At 45.0% G+C, this 19,862-nt stretch overlaps 1 protein-coding gene across 1 annotated transcript in view; it reads left to right on the top strand.

Moving 5' to 3' along the window:
- Positions 1–5,505, top strand: part of CDH5 (cadherin 5) — a 39,262-nt gene extending 33,757 nt beyond the window's left edge. Inside the window, exon 13 of the mRNA XM_045988123.1 lies at positions 4,455–5,505. The gene's annotated coding sequence lies outside the window, so the exon portion shown is untranslated. The remainder of the gene's footprint in view (positions 1–4,454) is intronic.
- The last annotated feature ends 14,357 nt before the right edge of the window (positions 5,506–19,862 follow it).

Below are 19,862 nucleotides of genomic sequence, written 5' to 3'. Positions count from 1 at the left end.
GTATGTCATAAATCATTGCCCTCTTACTGCTTTCAATATACCCTTGGTTTTTGATCTTCAATAGTTTTGTTATAATGTGTCTAGGATAATGCTAACAGTTTATCTTATTGGAGTTCATTGAGCTTATTGGCTATGTAGATTAATATTTCATTGAATTTGAAAGTTTGGGGCCGTTATCTCTTCAGATATTCTTTCTGCCCCCTCCCCCGCCTCTCTTTCTCTCTCTCTTCTCTGGGACTCCCACTGTGCATACATGAGTATGTCTGATGATATCCAATATCTAAGGCTTATTCATTTTCTTCATTCTTTTTGTTGTTGTTCCTCAGACTAGATAATCCTAATTGATCAATCCTCAAGTTTACTAATCTTTCCTCCGCTAACTCACATCTGTTCTTGAGTTCTTCTGAATTTTTCATTTCATTTATATTTTCAACTACAAAGTTTCTGTTTTTTTAAAATAATTTCTACCTGTTTACTGATATTCTCTCTTTGGTGAGACATAATCCTCACATTTTTCTTTAGTTCTTTAGACATAGTCTCCTTTAGTTCTTTGAATGTATTTTAAATAACTAGGTTAAACTCTTTGTCTAGTAAGTCCAACATTTGGGTTTCCTTACGGATAGTTTCTATCGATTGGTTTTTTCCCTCCGAATGGGCCATACTTTCTGGTTTCTTTGTATGTCTCATAATTGTTGTAGAAAGTTGGGTATTTTAAATAATATAATGTGGCAACTGTGGAAACCAGACCCTTGCCCACCAAGGTTAATTGTTTTGGTTTTCGTTGCACCTTACAGGTTGTTTAGTGGCTTTCCTAAACTACTGCTGTAAAATTTGTACTCTTTGTTGTGTGTGACCACTGAAGTCTCTGCTTGGTAGTAGTCAGTTAATGAGTGGTCAGATACCTCCTTAAATGCCTGAAACCAATAAATCTCAGTGCTTGCTAAAAGGCTCTGTGTGTGTGTGTGTGTGTGTGTGTGTGTGTGTGCGCGCGCTGGAAAACTTCATCAAAGCTCAAGCAGGCAGTTTACAACTTAGCCTTAGCCTTCCCTTTCTGATTGCATGGAGCCTCAAGGTCCACCATAAGTGAGAACGTAGGGTTTCCCCTGATCTCTCCTGGACATCTCTTGCTTAGCTCTACACATCCAAGTGGCCTTTTAGATTCCCAGGAATATGCCAGAGTTTTTCAAATGAGTGGACAGTTCATTCCTCAACTTTCCCTTTTAAGATTTTTGGTCCTCTTGTTTGCCAGAGCTGTTATCCCTGCCTCAGGCCGCTGTGATGTGAAAGGATTACCAATGATTGTTTTCAACAAATGCCTTGGGGGGGGGGGCTGTTTGCATTGAGCAAATTTCAAGTCAGGTGAAATAAAAGCAAGCTTTAAAATGAGGTCTTCTGGGGCGCCTGGGTGGCTCAGTGGGTTGGGCCCCTGCCTTCAGCTCGGGTCATGATCTCAGGGTCCTGGGATCGAGTTCCGCATCAGGCTCTCTGCTTGGCGGCGAGCCTGCTTACCTCTCTCTCTCTCTCTCTGCCTGCCTCTCTGTCTACTTGTGGTCTCTCTCTGTCAAATAAATAAATAAAAAAAAGGGGGCGCCTGGGTGGCTCAGTGGGTTAAAGCCTCTGCCTTCGGCTCAGGTCATGAGCCCAGGGTTCTGGGATCGAGCCCCGCATCAGGCTCTCTGCTCTGCGGACAGCCTGCTTCCTCCTCTCTCTCTCTGCCTGCCTCTCTGCCTACTTGTGATCTCTGTCTGTCAAATAAATAAATAAAATCTTTAAAAAAAAATCTTTAAAAAAAAAATGATGTCTTCTAAAGCCCACCAGACAGGTCAAATGATACAGTTACTCGGGGACCAGGCTTTGGAGGAGCTCCAGCACCCTCTTCCCCTTCTGGCAGTTTGTAAGCTGCTGATTTTCACTGTGATTGTGGGGCTGTTGCATTTCAAGGCTACTACAGGGCTGAAGACAGGGGAATGGAATTAGGGTAAGTTAAAACACCACAAAGATCAAAAATCTTACAAGATTTAGCCTCTTCTTATGAATAAACACTCCCAGAATTTGTGAAAGACTTTGGTTCATTCCCAGAGTTCTGAGAAAGTTGATTTTGACTATTTTTTCCAGTGTTCTCATTGGTTTTATGGAAAACAGGATTTCCTTATTCTTTTTTTTTTTAAGATTTTATTTATTTCTTTGACAGACAGAGATCACAAGTAGGCAAAGAGGCAGGCAGAGAGAAGAGGAAGCAGGCTCCCCACCGAGCAGAGAGCCCGATGCGGGGCTCGATCCCAGAACCCTGAGATCATGACCTGAGCCGAAGGCAGAGGCTTTAACCCACTGAGCCACCCAGGCACCCCGGATTTCCTTATTCTTTCATTCCTGTGGATGTCAACCCTACCACCATGACCTAGGTTGGCTTTTGAGCTCTGTTTTCCTACCTGTCAAATGTATAAATTCAGAGGGTTATCCTCTGAACTCAGAGTTGCCCAACCCCTGGAGCTCATGAGATCTGTTCACTACCTTTTCCTCCAAGAAGCCTGCCAGGCTTCAAGTCACCTCTTATCCCTCCATCCCTCCAGTAGGGTCTGGCTCTAAGCTCTCAGCCACTCTGGCCACCTCTTTTCTCCAGTTCCTGTTTACCTTGAGGTTGGAGGAGTGACTTTGTGAAGGCAGGAGGATAGCCTCCGAATCTACAGCAACTGGCAGACACCACCCTAGGGCACAAACCCAGTGCTCCCTGGATTCAGCTAACCACACTGCTCCAGTGAACCCTGGGCCCTGGACCTGGCAAAAGTGAGCAGGAACAGCAGAGGCTCAGAGCCTGGGGCTAACATGAACTTCTTCTTCATAGAAGACTAAAGTGAGGCCCAGAATGGGTGCAACATGACCAAGGCCACAGAGCAAGTTAGAGACTAGGGCTAGAATTCCCCCCTTTTGGTTCCCCCAAAAAATGTGGATCTGCAAGAGACTAGACCTAGACTAGACCTAGACCCAAAGCTGGACCAGGAAGTGTTATCCATCTCTATTGAACTGATCATAGGAAAAATGACCACTTGGGGGCGCACGACAAAAACAAATGCTCAGCAGCAACCCCAGTGCAGTGCACCCAGATATCCTGATGCGGACCACAGGCTCTGAGGGTTCTGGGCCTTGGCCAAGAACATGGATCAGAAAGGCAACCCCGCAACCCACTTTAGACTCTGGCTCTGTCCCTCCCCTCCAGCCAGGCTCTGATATGGGAATGTCAAGGACCAGTTCTCCACCTTCCCAAGCAAATAGGACACCTAAGGCCTCCAGCAGTCCTGTTGGCCCTGAGAACTTCAACTCATAGGGAATCTGCTGGCCTGGCTGCAGGAGCCTTTGGCTTGTAAGGGTTACAGTCCACTGCATAATCCCTCCCAGGACCAACCCCTGCCTCAGGGTGCATATCCAGCCCTCCTGCTCTTCATCAAATCAACCCTGGAGCATGGACTCTGGGCCAGAAACTGTCCATACCTGAGTGCCCTGGTTTCAGGCATCTCCCAGGTCAAGAATACACACAATAAATCCTACTGTCCTCAAGGTGATGGATTGAGTTTCTGATCCTCACAACCAAAACCCTAGTCCACCCAGCAATCCCCTGACTAAATATTAGCCTGAGAGTCACACACATAGGGTACATCTGTCGCAGTGTTAATTTCTGGTAATGTACAAGGCAAAAAATTAGAAACAGTGGAAATATCCAAGAAATTGATTAGGTAAATTATGGAAGATCCATAAAAAGAAAAAAATACTGGGCAGCCGTTAAAAGTCATGTTGTCACATGGTGATCTTAAGCTGAATTCAAAGTCAAGCAAAAAGACAGAATCCAATGCATTATTTATAGTCAGATCCATTTTTTTTCCTAGTAGATAATCATCTCCAGATTTTTAAATTTTAAGTAATTTTTCTTTTCTTCCTAACTCTGTGTTTTCCAAATTTTCTATATCAGCATGCAGTATGTTTATAATCAGAAAGGATATTATTTTTTTTTAAAGATTTTTTATTTATTTATTTGACAGAGAGAGAGATCACAAGTAGACAGAGAGGCAGGCAGAGAGAGAGAGAGAGGGAAGCAGGCTTGCCGCTGAGCAGAAAGCCCAATGCGGGACTCGATCCCAGGACCCTGAGATCATGACCTGAGCCGAAGGCAGCGGCTTAACCCACTGAGCCACCCAGGCGCCCAGAAAGGATATTATTTTAAGGTTAATAGGTAATTACCTTCTTCTAACTGGAAAACCATGAATATGATAAAGTTTATCATATCTTTGTAACATTGAGTTTTGTTTTTAAAAAATGTTTAAGCTTACAATTTATTAAAGCAACACTTTATGTTTTTTAAATTAACTAAACTGATTTTTAAAACCATTGCTTTTAAACCAGGTAAAACTGTTGTTGGAAGGTTTATTAATCTTATTGTGTTTTGTTTTTTTAATTTTTAAAAGCATTTTTCTGGACTTGGCCATGTGGGATCTGCACCTCTTAGCCTTTAAAGTTCTTTTACACTGAATCCCCACCAACTTTCTGCATCAGAGCAATTGGAGTCCATGGAATGAGAAAAACCTGGTTTTCCAGACAGGTAATCCTCATAGGATTCTTCAATGCATAGAAATACTCTACATTACCCTTCCTCAAAAATATGAGAAAGAGCTGGGACCAATTTTCCACAGCTCGTCCAGGGGCCACCTGTGGATGTCTGGGAACGCTGAGTAGTACTAACACTCAAGAATTTCACAGGACTCTACCACGTGCTTTTCTGGTTTGGGATGTTGAAAGCAAAATTAACTTACCACACTCCTGAGTAATGGTTGCGGGAGGGATGGTTAATGATGTTACACAGGAAGCTGTGCCAGGAAGTCTTGGTTTTTTGGTGGGCCTCTGAGCAGGAAGTGAGTCTTCTCATCAAAGGGAAAAAAACAAAGCTCTACCTTTGAGTTCAAGAGTTTTCCTGGCGAAGCAAAGAGAGACCTTCAGGCAGAGAGTACTCGGCAGGAGAAAAGAAAAGCCCCACCTTGGGCACCACATAAAGCAGCTAACATTTTGCGGAGCACAGAGAAGAGTGAAAAGCGATCTGGGGCTTTTTACTTTCTTTCTTTCTTCGCACCAATTCTGGTACAGACATATAATGAAATACTACTGAACAACAAAACGGAAGGACAAATTGATACATACAACAACTGGAACGGATCAAATGCGTTATACTAAACAAAAGAAGGTAGACTGCGTAGACTACATATTCTATGATTCCATTTATACAATATATGACAAAGGCAAAACCAGAGCGACAGAGAACAGATCGGGATTTCCAGCAGTTGGCAAGGAAGGAGGATCTGACTAACAGAAGGTGCATGAGAGAGATTCTGGGGATGACAGGACAACTCAGTATCTTACCTGTGGCAGTAGCTGAACAAGTCTATTCCTCAAAATCATGGGACTATACTCCCCCAAAAGTGAATATTACTATATGTAAATATAGAGTAAATTTTTAAAAATCAACATTTGTTTTAAATGGAGAGATGTTTCATCAGGATCTCATTTTGTTTATTTTACTTTATTTTTATTTTATTTTGGGGGGGGGGAATGTGTGCATGAGCAGGCACAGAGGGAGCTGGAGAGAATCTTGAGCAGGTTCCATGCCCAGTGTGGGGCCCGGTGCTGGGTTCAGTCTCAGAACTGTGACATCATGACCTGAGCCAAAAGCAAGAGTCAGACTTAACTGACTGACCCACCTAGGCCCCCCTGTCTCATTTTAAAAGTGATTGCCTATTGCTCACATCATAGGTGCTCAAGGACCAAGTATATATACTTACTTACTTGTTTATTCCTTCTAAAATATCTATTGAACAGTATGCTAATGAACAAATTCCCTTGATTTTACTCCTGATGTCTCCTGAAGCCCTCTCCTCTAAACTGTGCCGGCCTTAGTTGGGATCCTCTTCCTTCCCTACTGTGTTTTCCCCCAAATTCCCAATTGCTCCCTCTCCAGCCTCAACCCCCACCCCCGAGCCATTCTTCTGCTGTCCCTGAAATTATTTGTCTAAAGTGCAAATAAGATGTTGCACTCCCTTAAACTCAATAGATTTTTTTAAACTTTCCATGGCTCTCCACTGTCAGATGACAGAGCCCGAACTGTTCAGCCTACCACCCAAGGATCTGCATAATCTGGTTTCTCCTTTTAATTTCTGTACCGACACATCTGCCTTCATGCCAAACACTCTGTCATATTAAGCTGTTAGCCTTTCCTCAGACAAATGGTAGGTTGTCTTATTGGTCAAAATATGCACTGTCCTTCTCTGTGGGAGAATTACACATCCCTAACCTATTGATATCAAGCTTAGCCAAGTGATTCAATTTGTTGAATATGAGTGAAAGTGACACTTGCCACTTCGCAGCAGAAACTTTAAGAACCATGAGTGTCTGGGTGGCTCAGTCATTAAGCATCTGCCTTCAGCTCATGTTATGATCTCAGGGTCCTAGGATTGAGCCCCAATCAGGCTCCTTGCTCAGCTGGGAGCCTGCTTCTCCCTCTCCCTCTGCCTGTTGTTCCCCTGTTTGTGCTTGCTCATTCTCTGTCAAATAAATACATAAAATCTTTAAAAAGAAGGGAAGGAAGGAAGGAAGGAAGGAAGGAAGGAAAAAAGAAACTTTAAGAACCGGCTCATGGCTCCACCATCTCTAGTCTCTCTGCCACCAGCAATGGACATATAACATAAGTGAAAAATAAACCTTCATTTTTGTTAAGCCACTGAGATTTGGGGGTTGCTTGTTATCACAGTATAACTTAGCCTAACCTGACTGAAACACTCCATTAGAACATAAGCTCCATAATTGTTCACTCTGTAACCCCTATGTATAGTATAGACACATGGCTGGCACTCAGTACATATTTGCTGGATGAATGGATGGATCAGTGAATGAATGAACACATGACCTCTGGGCCTTTGCACACATTGTTCTCTCAGTAAAGAGTGACCATCTCTGCTTTTTCACTTGCCCAAATCCTCCTCAAATCAAATGTCAAAAATATCCTCCTCCAAGAAGCTCTCTCTGCCCATCACTCTCCCCGCCCTAAGAAATCTGTGTATGTTTCTGCTCTCATAATAATTGTCTGTCTTCTTGGGGCGCCTGGTGGCTCAGTGGGTTAAGCCTCTGCCTTCAGCTCAGGTTGTGGTCTCAGGGTCCTGGGATCGAGCCCCACATCGGGCTCTCTGCTCAGCGGGGAGCCCGCTTCCCCTTCTCTCTCTGCCTGCCTCTCTGCCTACTTGTGATCTCTGTCTGTCAAATAAATAAATAAACAAACAAATAAATAAACAAAATAATTTTCTGTCTTCTTGCCCTGCCTATAAGATCCTTAGGCAAGACCAGATCCACCTCCCCTTAGTGGCCCTGTGCCCAGCACACATAGCCCAGCACAAATGGGTGGATAAATGAACAAAGGAGTAAAGGAGTAGGAAGCTTTCAGTTCTTTCAGGAAATCACAGGCTTTCCCTACTTCAGGCCTTTGCTCATGCCGTTCCCCTGGAAAATCTTTTAGGGTCTAAATCTAAAATTTAGATTTAGAAATCTAAATCTTTTAGGGTCACCTGTCCCATCCGCTCATATCCCTGTCACAATTAAGTCATTCACTCTTCCCTGTTCCCACAACATTAATACATCCCTTCAACAGAGCCCTTTATTACATGGCATTGAGATCTTCTATGGTCTGTCTCTATGAGCACTGTGAGGGCAGGACCCAAGTCTGATTCATCCCTATGTCCCCATATCTAAGACTTAATCACAATGACAGCAACCTCCAAGACAATAATAAAGATAACCAACTGGGGTATGTTCTGGTTAGATAAACAGATGAATCAATATGTGAGTGAATGAATGAATGAATGTGAATGGGTTCTAACATGTTCTTCCCTTGTCCCTTAGAAAGCCCAGGCTCATCACTAGAGGAGAACTCTCCAAATGTGATGGGGGCTGAGCTGGCTGATGCTTTGTTACCCTAGCTGACTTCTCTCCCAGGCCCCTGCTACTGTCCCCAACCTCATGGGCCACATGATCCCATTAGTGAGTGCAGGACACTGTAAGGATCAGCTCACTGTGCCACTTCCCAATCCACCACTAACATCCCCGCCCCCTGCAGAGACCCAGCAGAGGTGTCCCAGAGCGTGACTCCAGGGAAGTGTGTGCCCCAGGTCAGCCCTGGAGCCTCCTCTAATCTGTCACCAACAGAGGACAAGTGGAAGAGGGGAGGAATGGAGAAAGATTTGCAGACAAGGAGGAACGAGAAGGAATCTGCATCCATTCCAAAGTCAACATGCATGGCTAATTGCATAATTGATTGCAGATGTGATTGGGAACTCAGAATATGACAGTGAACACCCAAGGTCAAGAAACACTAATCACCTCCACATAATGCTTTCCCTCCTCTAACTGACTCTTGCTCCGGAGAATCCCAAGGGAACCAAGGAGAATGAGAGGGGTCAAAGAAACGGAAGCACTTGTCCAGAACTCATCCTAAAGGCAGACCTCCAGGAACGTCAATCATCTGGAGATCAACTGGGAACCAGAAGCAACTAAAAAGCTTCCATGTAACTGATCAGTACTCATCATAAATGTCAAGGTCATGAAAGTAAGAATTCTTACAGAATGGAAGAATCTAAGGACAGCCAACCACCATGAGCAATGTGGGATTCTGGAGCAGATCCTCAAACAGAACATTTGAGGAAACCCCATGAAATTCACAGAAGGTATAACAATTGTATTGTACCACTGTTAATTTCCTGGTCTTAATCGCTGTACTATGGTTTTGGAAGTTGTTATCATAAGGGGAACCTGGATGAAGGATACAAATGAATTCTACTTTTACAATATTTTTATAAGTCTGAAAGTATCTTAAATAAAAAGTGTGCTATGTTTTGCCTTCCAAAGGTCTTGTACGCAGCCATCGGCCTTCTGGTAAGAATGCAGTCACACTCACCAAACCTGGTTTTGCTGAACTGTCTGCGAATCTAACTTATTTATTTATTTAGCCGTCATGGAGATGGTTCTCTGAAGAAACCTACAGTTCTTCTGTGAAGCTTTGAAGTATCAAATGGGAGGAGGAAGAGGGCTGAAAGCGATACGCTGAGAAGCACAGGGAGAGAGAAAGTGTTGCAGTGGGGCTGTTTAGTGCCGGGGCCGATCGGCCTGTGCTCTTGAACCCGCAGAGACAACTGCCTGTTCCAGCTCAGTCGCAAATGTCTTTAGGGCCCAATTCCATTTGTGCAGCAAGTGTTTTTGGAACCTTGATCCAGACCCTGGGGTGGGGACACTGGGTTCCTGCTCTCCAAAGGCTCACAAATGGGGAGCCCCATAGGCACAAACACAAAACAAAATATTACACAGTTTCTATCACTCTGAAATGTGAAGCCTGTGAAGGAACCCCAGAGCCGTAATACAGAGCAACTGATTCAACCTCAGAGAAGACACGGTCAGAGAAGTTGCTGAAGAACAGGGTCTTTGGAAGTTAGAGACAGCTGGAGGCCAGGGGTTCAGGTGGAGAGTGGTTGGAAGGGAACCTAGCAAGATGGGCAGAGACCAGATCAAAAGGAATCTTGACTGTCGTTTCCAGCGTGGACTTGATGTTTAGCGAGAGGAAGCCACTGAAAGTTTCAAGCAAGGACATAGGTTGATTTAAGGAACCTCCATGGTTGCAGTGTGGAGGGGTGTCCTTTCTTCAAGACTGAATTGAGAAGTTATATCAAGGCACTGTGTGCCCTGTTTTGGGGGTGGAATGCCTGCAGCACGCTGGGTGAGGGTGAAAAATGAACAAGGCGATAGTCCAAACAGAGATGCTGAGAAACAGCTCCCTCCCCACAGGGCTGAATTCACAAGACTCTGCTGTCCACCAGGCTGCCCTGCCCTTCCCCCGTGTGTAAAGGCTCAGCTGCTCCATGCTGGGGTGTGAATGGTTCCTGCTCTGTGCTGCATTCAGACAGCATGCTTACTATACTTCTAGGGGACGAGCTCTCCTGGCAGCATTTCAAATCCATCCCCGTCAGCTCAAAACCAAGAGCAGCCGGACTGTTTCCTAAGGGAGGGACCAAGGGGCCCCAATCGCTTTCTGACCATCCGGGCTTCTAGCTGTCTCAGCCCTCCTCAGTCGCCAGCTGCTGTGCCATCTTAGGAGAAACAGGGGAGGGGGTCAGCAAAGCCCCCCAGAGCTGTCAGATCGGGTTTAGGATTCCCTGTTCTTCTGAGTCTTATGGATGTGTGTGAGTGATATGGAGATGTTCCTGAGTCCCCGGGAGTCACCAGAATTCTTGATGGAGAGGACCAGGACAGAAAAGAGAGGCAGGATTAAGAGTTCCCTTCACACTGGGTAGGTGCCCCCAGCAGAGGGGGCCATAAGCAGAAAATGCCAGAGGCCCAGGTCCGAAGCAGTGGCTGCATAAGACCTTTCTGAGGGATGGAGGTAGTGAAAAAGCAAGCAATTTGCTACAGGAAGCACAGCAGGTCAAGGGCAGAGTGGGAACAGAACCAGGTTTTCTGGCTCCAAACCCAGAGCTCCTGACCCAGTCCGGAGTGAACTCCTCCATGCTTTCCAGAGCTTCGAGCAAAGCCTCATGCAATCCCCTGTGCTCCAGCCCAACCTCCCAGGGCCAAATGCCTCACAAATGCATCAGGCACCTACTGTGTGCCAGGCCTGGCCCTCCTACACCACTTCTCTCCCCAAGAACTATCCTCTAAAAAGGGTGGTAGAAATGCCTGACACATAGGCAGGTTTTCTATAAATGTTTTCTGCTCCACTGGTTTATTCATACGCCATCTTCTTCCAAAGAGAATCAAAGCCACTTAAAAACACACACATACTACGTATAATGTTTTCTCTAACAAGTGAGTAACTAGGAGCAAAGGAAACATACACACATCTCAATTTTTTTAAATAAGTGAGTGAATCAGGACAAGAGAAACACATGCATTACAATATTTTTTTAAATAAGTGGGTGAATTGGGACAAAGGAAAAAATAAGGATAAGAAATAAAACAAAAAGCTCAGGATGGCACTGAAAAACACAATCCCTGCATATTCCAGAGGTGGACCCCCCCAAAAATGAGTAACAACCACCACAGGGAAGCACCCTCTGTTGCAAGATTCACAATATTCAAGGGATATCTAAAAATAAAGGAAATAAAGGAAAAATAAAGGAAAAAGTGTTATTTAGTAGAAGCAGAACTGTATTTGTTACAAAGCACGGAAAGAAAGTTGACTGATGGACTGGGGAGATATTAGGTCCTTCCCTTTGCCCCTCTGCCTGAAATCCCAGTCTCTCCTCTGCCTTCCAGCTGGGAGCCTCAACTGTGCAGATGCACACAAAAATGGGCCACTCTTTTGCTTAAGACTTTTTCTCAAAGTATAATATAGATACATTAAAATACACATCAGTGGGGCGCCTGGGTGGCTCAGTGGATTAAAGCCTCTGCCTTGGGGCGCCTGGGTGGCTCAGTGGGTTAAGCCTCTGCCTTCGGCTCAGGTCATGATTTCAGGGTCCTGGGATCGAACCCCGCATCGGGCTCTCTGCTCAGTGGGGAGCCTGCTTTCCCCTCTCTCTCTCTCTCTGCCTGCTTCTCTGCCTACTTGTGATCTCTCTCTTTCTGTTAAATAAATAAAATCTTTTTAAATAAATAAATAAATAAATAAATAAAGCCTCTGCCTTCAGCTCAGGTCATGATCCCAGGGTCCTGGGATCAAGCCCCGCATCAGGCTCTCTGCTCAGCGGGGAGCCTGCTTCCCCCTCTCTCTCTGCCTGCTTCTCTGCCTGCTTGTGATCTCTGTCTGTCAAATAAATAAATTTAAAAAATGAACATCAGTGTACTGTTCAGTGAATTTTCACAAACAAAATATACCGGTGTACCCAGCAAGAAACAGCATTACCAGTACACCTAAAGCCCCCTCCCACCCAATACCTCACCAAGGGCAAAGTGCCTGGACTTCTAACACCATAAATGTGCTTTTCTCATTTTGGAGCATTATATAAATAGAACCATTCAGTGTCTGGCTTCTCCTGCCCAACCCTGTTTGTCAGTTGCCCATACATTTCTTGTAGCTCTAGTATGTTTATTCTCATTGCTATATTCTATCATGCAGTTATCTACAATTTATCTTCCTGTCGATGGACAGGTTCATCCATTCTTGGTCCGGCAAATTAAGACAATTGCAGGTTGCACATGGCTACTTTTCATTAAGTTTGTAATTAGTTAATAATTTAAGTACTTGAGTTCAGAAGATGCCGATGTTATTTTTCTAAACTTTTAAATTAGACTCAAATGCACCATCTGAAAACTGTCAGTCTGGCAGCTGTCATTATTTTGATCACTGAAATCTATTTTTGTAACCAAAGATGTCTCAGTCCTGTGGCCAGGGAACCAAAAAAACATATAGAAAAGCCATACAATTTTTTTTTTTTTTTTTTGCTCTTTTGCAATCAGACATTCAAAATTTGTAGGCAACATTTACTGAGACTTCACTTTGTGTCAGGAACTCTGCTAAACACTTGGCTTGTATTATTCCTTTCAACTCTGACAACAACCCTGTGGAATAGTTTCGCTTTTATTACTGTCAATTTTCAAGCTTTGTCCTCAGCACTTAGCGTAGGATCTAGTACAAATCAGGCACTCAGTAAGTGCTTATTAAGCAAGGCAGTGAATGAATGATAACAGCTACCATTTATACTGCCCATAGTATATGCCAAAAACTGTGCCCAAAGTTTACATTCATTATCTTATTCAATCTTCAAAAAAACCTGAAATAACATAAGAGACACACCTCACAAATCCCCCACTTTCTCTGAGAACTGGCCGCTGCTCATGCACATGTCCACTTTTATGCTATATGACCCCAACCCTCTGGTCACAGTTGATTGGACCAGACGAAGACACCTAATGCAGCTCAGCCAACCAGATTCTCTCTAGGGAATGTGGACTTGGCATTGAAAGATGGTCGGTCAGTTTCTCTTGTGGCCAGAATTGAGGTGCTATGAACTCACCCCCAAATTGGAGTGTGGACTTTTTATAGAATAATGGAGAAAGAGGAGAGAGGTGCAGAGACAAGAGGCAAAGTCCTGCTAGGTTCCCTCCTCCTTCCCTGTTCCCCACTCTAGGACCTCAAAAAGCCCAGATTTTGATAGGTAAAATATTCTCTTTCTCTTTCCAGATATGAATAAACTGAAGCTCGGGGGAAGTAAAGTGACTTGCCCAGAGTCACAATCCAGTGAGCTGTTTACTCTTCCCCACACTGATGTTCCTTGGTCCAGATCAGTGGGTTGACCCCATCCCCAGATCAATCTTTCATCCCTGTTGGAAGCTTTTTGTAGGCCAGGGCCCCATCTGACTCCTTGTGTTATCTCCACCTGGACTGAACACTGTCAGGTGTCAGTGGCCAGCCACAAGGATGGAGATTTCACGGGGCCAAAGGAAACATCATGGCATGACTGATGGGAAGTTAATGGGTTTTGTGAATATAGATTATAGAGGCAGCAAAGTGGGGCATGGAACTTAGGTACTTCCTAATGACTTTGACAGAGAAGCCAGCGAGCAACTGATGCAAATCCATACAGTACACCACCCTGGAATACAGACACTACCTAAATCCTCCTCGTGCCACAAACCTCAGTCTGGCTGCCTTATGTTCACTCTTGGCCAAATAAATGAACTGAGAATTGGGTTTGGGTCCAGGCCAAATATGGGGGCCTGGCCAACCCCAGGGGCTGAACTCAGAGCACATCATTGGCCAGAGTCCGCATTCTGCAGAGATTGGACCATCTGATCCCCTCTGCACACACTTACTCTATCCCATCTTCTGCAAGGTAGCCAGAGAGATCTTCTGAAACACCAAACCGATCAGGTCATCCCCTCCATAAAACCCTCATGTGGCCCCCGACAAGGCCTTTATGACCTGCTGTGGTACGGTGAGAAATAGATTTGGTCTTTGGCCAAGTTCCTCGCACAAAGCTCCTAAAAGCCATGTAATCTGAAGGGTGTTAAGGTTGCTAAGAGCATCTTTTGTTATTGTGGGTTTTGTGCAGAGCTCTTAAGAATCTTGGAATTTTCTAGTGGTAGGAGACTCTTTTGTTATTCATTAAGAACCCTTTTGATCACACCTAAGTTTATGCTGAGTAGGTGATTTCAGATGGGGCCCTTACATAGCCTCAGAATGGGTATGGTCATCAGAAAGACCAAGTGGTGGAACTTCCAGCTCCACCCAGAGAGCTACAGGAAAAGGAACCGAGCAAGGGGGTGCAGGGGAGGAGGAAGGGGTGGAAATTAAGCCATATTAAAAACTCTTAAACACGGGGAGGGGGCTATGGACACTGGGGAGGGGAGGCGAACCATAAGAGACTATGGACTCTGAAAAACAACCTGAGGGTTTTGAAGGGTCAGGGGTGGGAGGTTGGGGGAACAGGTGGTGGGTAATAGGGAGGGCACGTTTTGCATGGAGCACTGGGTGTTGTGCAAAAACAATGAATACTGTTACGCTGAAAAAAATAAATAAAATGAAAAAAAAAAAAAAAACCTCTTAAACAGGGTCACCTGGGTGGCTCAGTGGGTTAAGCCTCTGCCTTCGCCTCGGGTCATTGTATCAGGGTCCTGGGATGGAGCTCCGCGTTGAACTCTCTGCTCAGCAGGGAGCCTGCTTCGCCTCCTTCTTTCTCTGCCTGCCTCTCTGCCTGCTGGTGATCTGTCTGTCAAATAAATAAATAAATTATCTTTAAAAAATAAAAAATAAATAAAAATTCTTGAACAATGAGATTGATGAGCTTCCTGGTAGGTGAATATGTCAAAGTGTTGGGAGGGTGATGATCCCAGAGAAGTCACAGAAACACTACACACTAACCCCCCGAAAGCTTGCATCTCTTCCATCCAGCTGTTCCTAAGTTGTATGCTTTGTAATGAACTGATAAACATAAAATGTCTCCCTGAGTTCTGTGAAATTATTGAATCCAAGGAAGCAATCAAGGTTTTGCTCAGGTTTAGCAAATCTAAACCTCTATTTAGAGACAGAATTGTAGCTTTGTGATTGGGATCAAGAGTCGTGAGCAGTCTTGTGGTATCAAGCCCGTAAGTGGCTATGAAATCGTCAGGTAGTTAGTATCAGAATTGAGCTAATTTTTGGACACCGAGTTGGTATCTGGGGAGTTGGAGAATTGGGTACTGGTGTTAGAAAACACTGTGGACCTGTCATTTTCTGTCTTCGCTCATAACACACTGTCTTCCCTCACTCACACTCAACTTCGCTCCCAATATTCCAAGTTGCTTGGAGTTTAAGTGAACTTAAACTTGAACTTAAACTTAAACTTAAGCTTGAGAGTTTAAGTGAACTTTAAACTCAATTCAAGGAGCACAACCTCAAAACAGCCAATTCAAACCTCCTCAGATTGGGTTAAGGGTCCTTCCTTTGTGCACTTCTAGCACAGAAAATATACTGTTCTGTGACCATTGGTTTATACATCTGCCTCTCCTAACAGATGGGCTCCTTAAGAGCCAGGACTTGGTTTTTCTACATCATTCTTTTTTCCTACCAGTATACAGCAGAGTGCTAGGCCTGTAGTAGGCACCAGTAAGTACGTATGGGATGTATGGGTGTTCAGATGTGGATGGGGAAGATAGCTGGGTGAGTGGGTGGATAGATGTGAGTATATGGATGGCTAAATGGATAGGAGGAAAAAGAAATGGATGTGTGAGAGGACAGCGAGGTGGATAGATCAGAGGAAAATGAGATGGTGGATGGATGGACAGAAAGGTAGGAGAACAGGTAGGTGGGAAGATAGAGAGGTGGATAGATGAGAGGAAGGTTGGATGGATGATGGAGATGGGTGGTCAGGAAGGTAGGAGCAGGGATAGGTGGATAAGTGAGAGGACAGGTGAATGAATGAGTGGATAAATGGATAGATGATAAGAGGGTGGGAGAAAGGACACATGAATTCATGGGAAGAAGATGGATACATGAATAGGCAAAGGGATGGATGTGTCAATCAATTTCAAGCCTGCATGTCTAAGCCTAGGGTTTAGTCCTTAGGTTGTCTTTGTGACCTAGTCTCCTCTCAGAGTTCTGCTGCCTGCCAACAACTCTTGAAATAAACATATATAAAATCAAATGCATATTCGTCTTCCCCAAACTTCCAGTATTCTGCTCCTCAGTGACTGGCAACACCACCATCCAGCTGCACAACTAGAAATCCAGGGATGATCCTTGACTCTATCCACTCCCTCAAGCCCTATACTCAAGACATCACCAAGTCCTGTTGACTTTACCTCTGGCAACTCTTGCCACCTGGTCCATCTCCCTCCATCTCCAGGGCCACTGTCACTTCTCTCCTGGGTCAGGGTGATCACCATGTCTCCAGCCTTCCCGCCTCCATTCTGTCTTGACCCCCTCCCTTGCAACAATCTCCCCACTGCCAATAAAGCTGGTATTTCAAAATGAGGTCTGGTTTTGCCACCACCACTCCTTCAGTATTATTTAAGTCATTTGAATGCCTTCCATTACTCTTAGGATCAAAAGCAATCCTGACCTCTGCCCATTTCTCCTGCCTCATCCCACACCCTCACAAGGTCTTACCTCCTGTAACACTCTCTCATGGTTCCTTGTGGCCTGTCTCATCACTGCAACTTTACATCTGTCTCTGGGACTGAGTGGTTCATGTCGGTCACCATCTCTAGGCAGCGAGCCCTACAAAGGAGAGACCGTGATTATTTTGGCTGTACTTGTTTGGGGACAGGCAGGCTACGGAGCAAATCTGAGTTCTACCCATAATGAGTTATGTGACATTGAGCAAGTTACTTGACTTCCATAAACCTCTTTGCTGTGCTTGAAAAATAAGAAGATATTTTCCCCCCTACAGAACATTGGAATGAAATGAAATCATACACGCAGTGTGGCTAACAGAGGGGCTGGTCTCCGAGAAGGCACGTCGTGACGGGGCTGCGAGCTGCAGCACAAAGGTCTGTATGCAGACCCTGCATACAGTTTACCCTCAGCCAGTTTACCCTGAAGTAAGCTCTACCTTGAAGACAAATCTTCAAGAAGGCCCAGAATGAGGAGGAGGCAGCCCAGAAGGGGAGCTGCCTTTTATACTTCAGCACCTCGAGACCTCTCTCAGGGGCCCAGAAGGATGACTTTCTTCCTAAGGCGAGACAGAGAGGGACAGCCTACCCTAGCCCTTCCAGCCAGGAGAAAGGGTGGTCAAGCCTTATTAAATCCCCAGAAGAGCTTACAGACCCAGAGAGCAGACTTCTTACTCCTTTCTGATCCCAGCCCCTGCCCTCCACCCTGGAAAACCTTCCTCTATAAATCCTTTTCCCGCTTTGAAAGTCCCTTTTCCAGAAAGCTCCCTAGGATTGACGCAGCCTACACTGATTTCCCTCTCTTCTGACGGCCCAAGGCCCTGGTGCCTCCAATTAAGGACAAAGCACTGGTGTAAGACCCATCTGGATACAATTCCAAGCTCACTACAGATAAAGGTTACATTTTCAAAGGATAAAATCATGACTGTTATACAAACATAAATGAACACTCATCAAAGACTTGAACACATTAATCAGTGAGGGAACCAATAAGACGTTATACTACAATTCAAAGATGAATCCAAAGACGGCCACATGCATAGCTTTCAGGCCACCCCAAAGGTATCAACTGAGCCCACAACTGGCCCCACCTGAAAATCTTCATGTGCCTCTCAGCAGCCAGAAATATTCTGCATTTCAATCAGTTTTCTTCCAATGATGAAACAGGAACATACTTCAGACCACGAAAGACACAAATTCCCACAGAAACAGATAACCACAGGTGAGGTAACGCCTAATATTTAATTTAAAAGATACCTGGTTAAAAAAAATTAAGATAAAAAATAATAAAAGATACCTGGTAATCTTTTTTGGCCATTTTTAAACTGCTCCAGCATCTTACTGGGTTTGGCTTAATGAGTTGTGGAACTCTGAAAAGTCACTTGAATTCAGAACGCCTCAGTTTCCTCATCTGTGAAGTGCGGCAACAATGCAGACTCCTCCAAGGTCTCAGCAGAGAGCAGCTCCAGGAGAGAGCGCTGCACCGCAGCACCTGCACCAGAGCTTGCCAGCTCCTGGGCCCTAGAAAAGCCCTGCTCCCAGCCCCCGCCCCTCAGGGAGCAGGGACCCAGGCCCCTTCCTTCATCTTTCCTACCACCACCAAGACACAATCAAGAGGAAACCTTGACAAGAATAAGAGGGAAAGAGGAAAAGGCTTTGAAAAGCTGATGGCATAGGTTTCCCTCCCTTCCCTCCTTCCTTTTTTAGAACCATGTGTGCTTTCCACCCCAGAAGCCAAGGCAATCTGGGGAGCAGGGCCCTTTGTAATGTAACTCAAGGCATAATTCGACATGTAACTCAAGGCATAATTCGACATAAAATGTAATTTGACATAATTCTGCATAAGGGATATACTAGGAACAGGTAAGCTTCCCGAAAGGTCTAATGGATTTTCAGACAAATAGCCACCCAGAAGCCAGACCACTCTGATGGACTTTACCTCTCCCCTTCTCCCCCCAGTATCAGAAGATTCTCCCTAACAATAGAATTGGTAAGTTGACCATACCCTATGAATGACAGCAGTAATACAGAACACACTCTAGGGCAAATCCCTGTGGCCTGGCACTTAAGGACTCTCAGGCTACCTCACTATCACTGCGTGGCCTCTGGAAGTTTCCTCCTCCAGCCTCCTTACCCTGCCTCCACCCTGCTCTTGGTCAAACAGCCCCTAAACACCACTGTGCTTCCTTGGTGCCCAGGAGATGCCCCTCCTGCAAATCTGACCCCATCTAAAGGAAAGCCTCAAGAATCTATGGATATAACCATTGAAATAAAGAATAATCACAGACATGCTCAAACTTACCCACGAGAATGTTCATCGCTGTGTTGTCTCGACATGTGAAAAACTAAAAACAAGCAAAGTACCCAGCGATAGAGGATTAGCTAAATAAGGTAGAGTCCAACCATCTGATGCAATGCTAGGCAGCCATTAAGAGTGTGATGCTGGATAGGAAAGACATTGAGCAAGCCCACTTAAGGACACCTGTAGAGTTCTACAATGACAAGGAAAGAATAAGAAACCTCAATAGTAACAGTGACCACTTTCTATGTCCTTCTTTTGCCTTCTGATGTTTCGCAAGTGCCCCACACTAACATGTATTTGTGGATGGACAGATAGATAGGTAAATGGGCACAGTTCAACTCCCCAAAGCTAGACTCAACACCTCTAGGCCCAGTAGAAATCAGTTCTGAGTTCCAGTGTGAAGAACCAGCCAAATTTGTCAGACCACTAATGTTCCAAGGAATGGTGGAGTTCATTTCCCTAGATGAACTCTTAAGGGTTAGAGCCTTCCACAAGTTCTCAAAGTGCTATCCCACAAAACATATACACAGAGTCTTGACAAATCAGACAGCTTACAGGTATAACCACTAACAACCAGAATAGTCATCCTGCAAGGATCACGTAGAAGGTGTCTGCTCAGGGAAGTCAAGGTCACCTTTACTGGTGTTCTGCAGGGGGCACAGCCCTGGCCTGGGAATCCTAGATCCTCCAATCCTAGCTCTCCGGCCCTGGCCTGTCCCCTCCTTTCTCCAGTCCTTTATTTGTTCATCCATAAAATAAACTCATACCATTAGACAAAGGGACTCTCAGTTCCCCTTTCTTAGGACTCTCAAAGATGTTTCCCTTTATTCTGGTCCCAGTCCCCCCCCCCCCCCGCCATAGCACATATGTCCCCATAATAGCCCCAAATGGAGCTGGAATCTCCAGCCCAGGTCCCACCCTCCACTTTTGGGGGGTTGGGGGCGGCAGAGAGTAGGCA

This window comes from Meles meles, chromosome 19, assembly GCF_922984935.1.
Source record: "Meles meles chromosome 19, mMelMel3.1 paternal haplotype, whole genome shotgun sequence".
In the NCBI taxonomy this organism is placed as follows: Eukaryota; Metazoa; Chordata; class Mammalia; order Carnivora; family Mustelidae; genus Meles; species Meles meles.
This window is presented reverse-complemented; position numbering and strand designations above follow the sequence as displayed.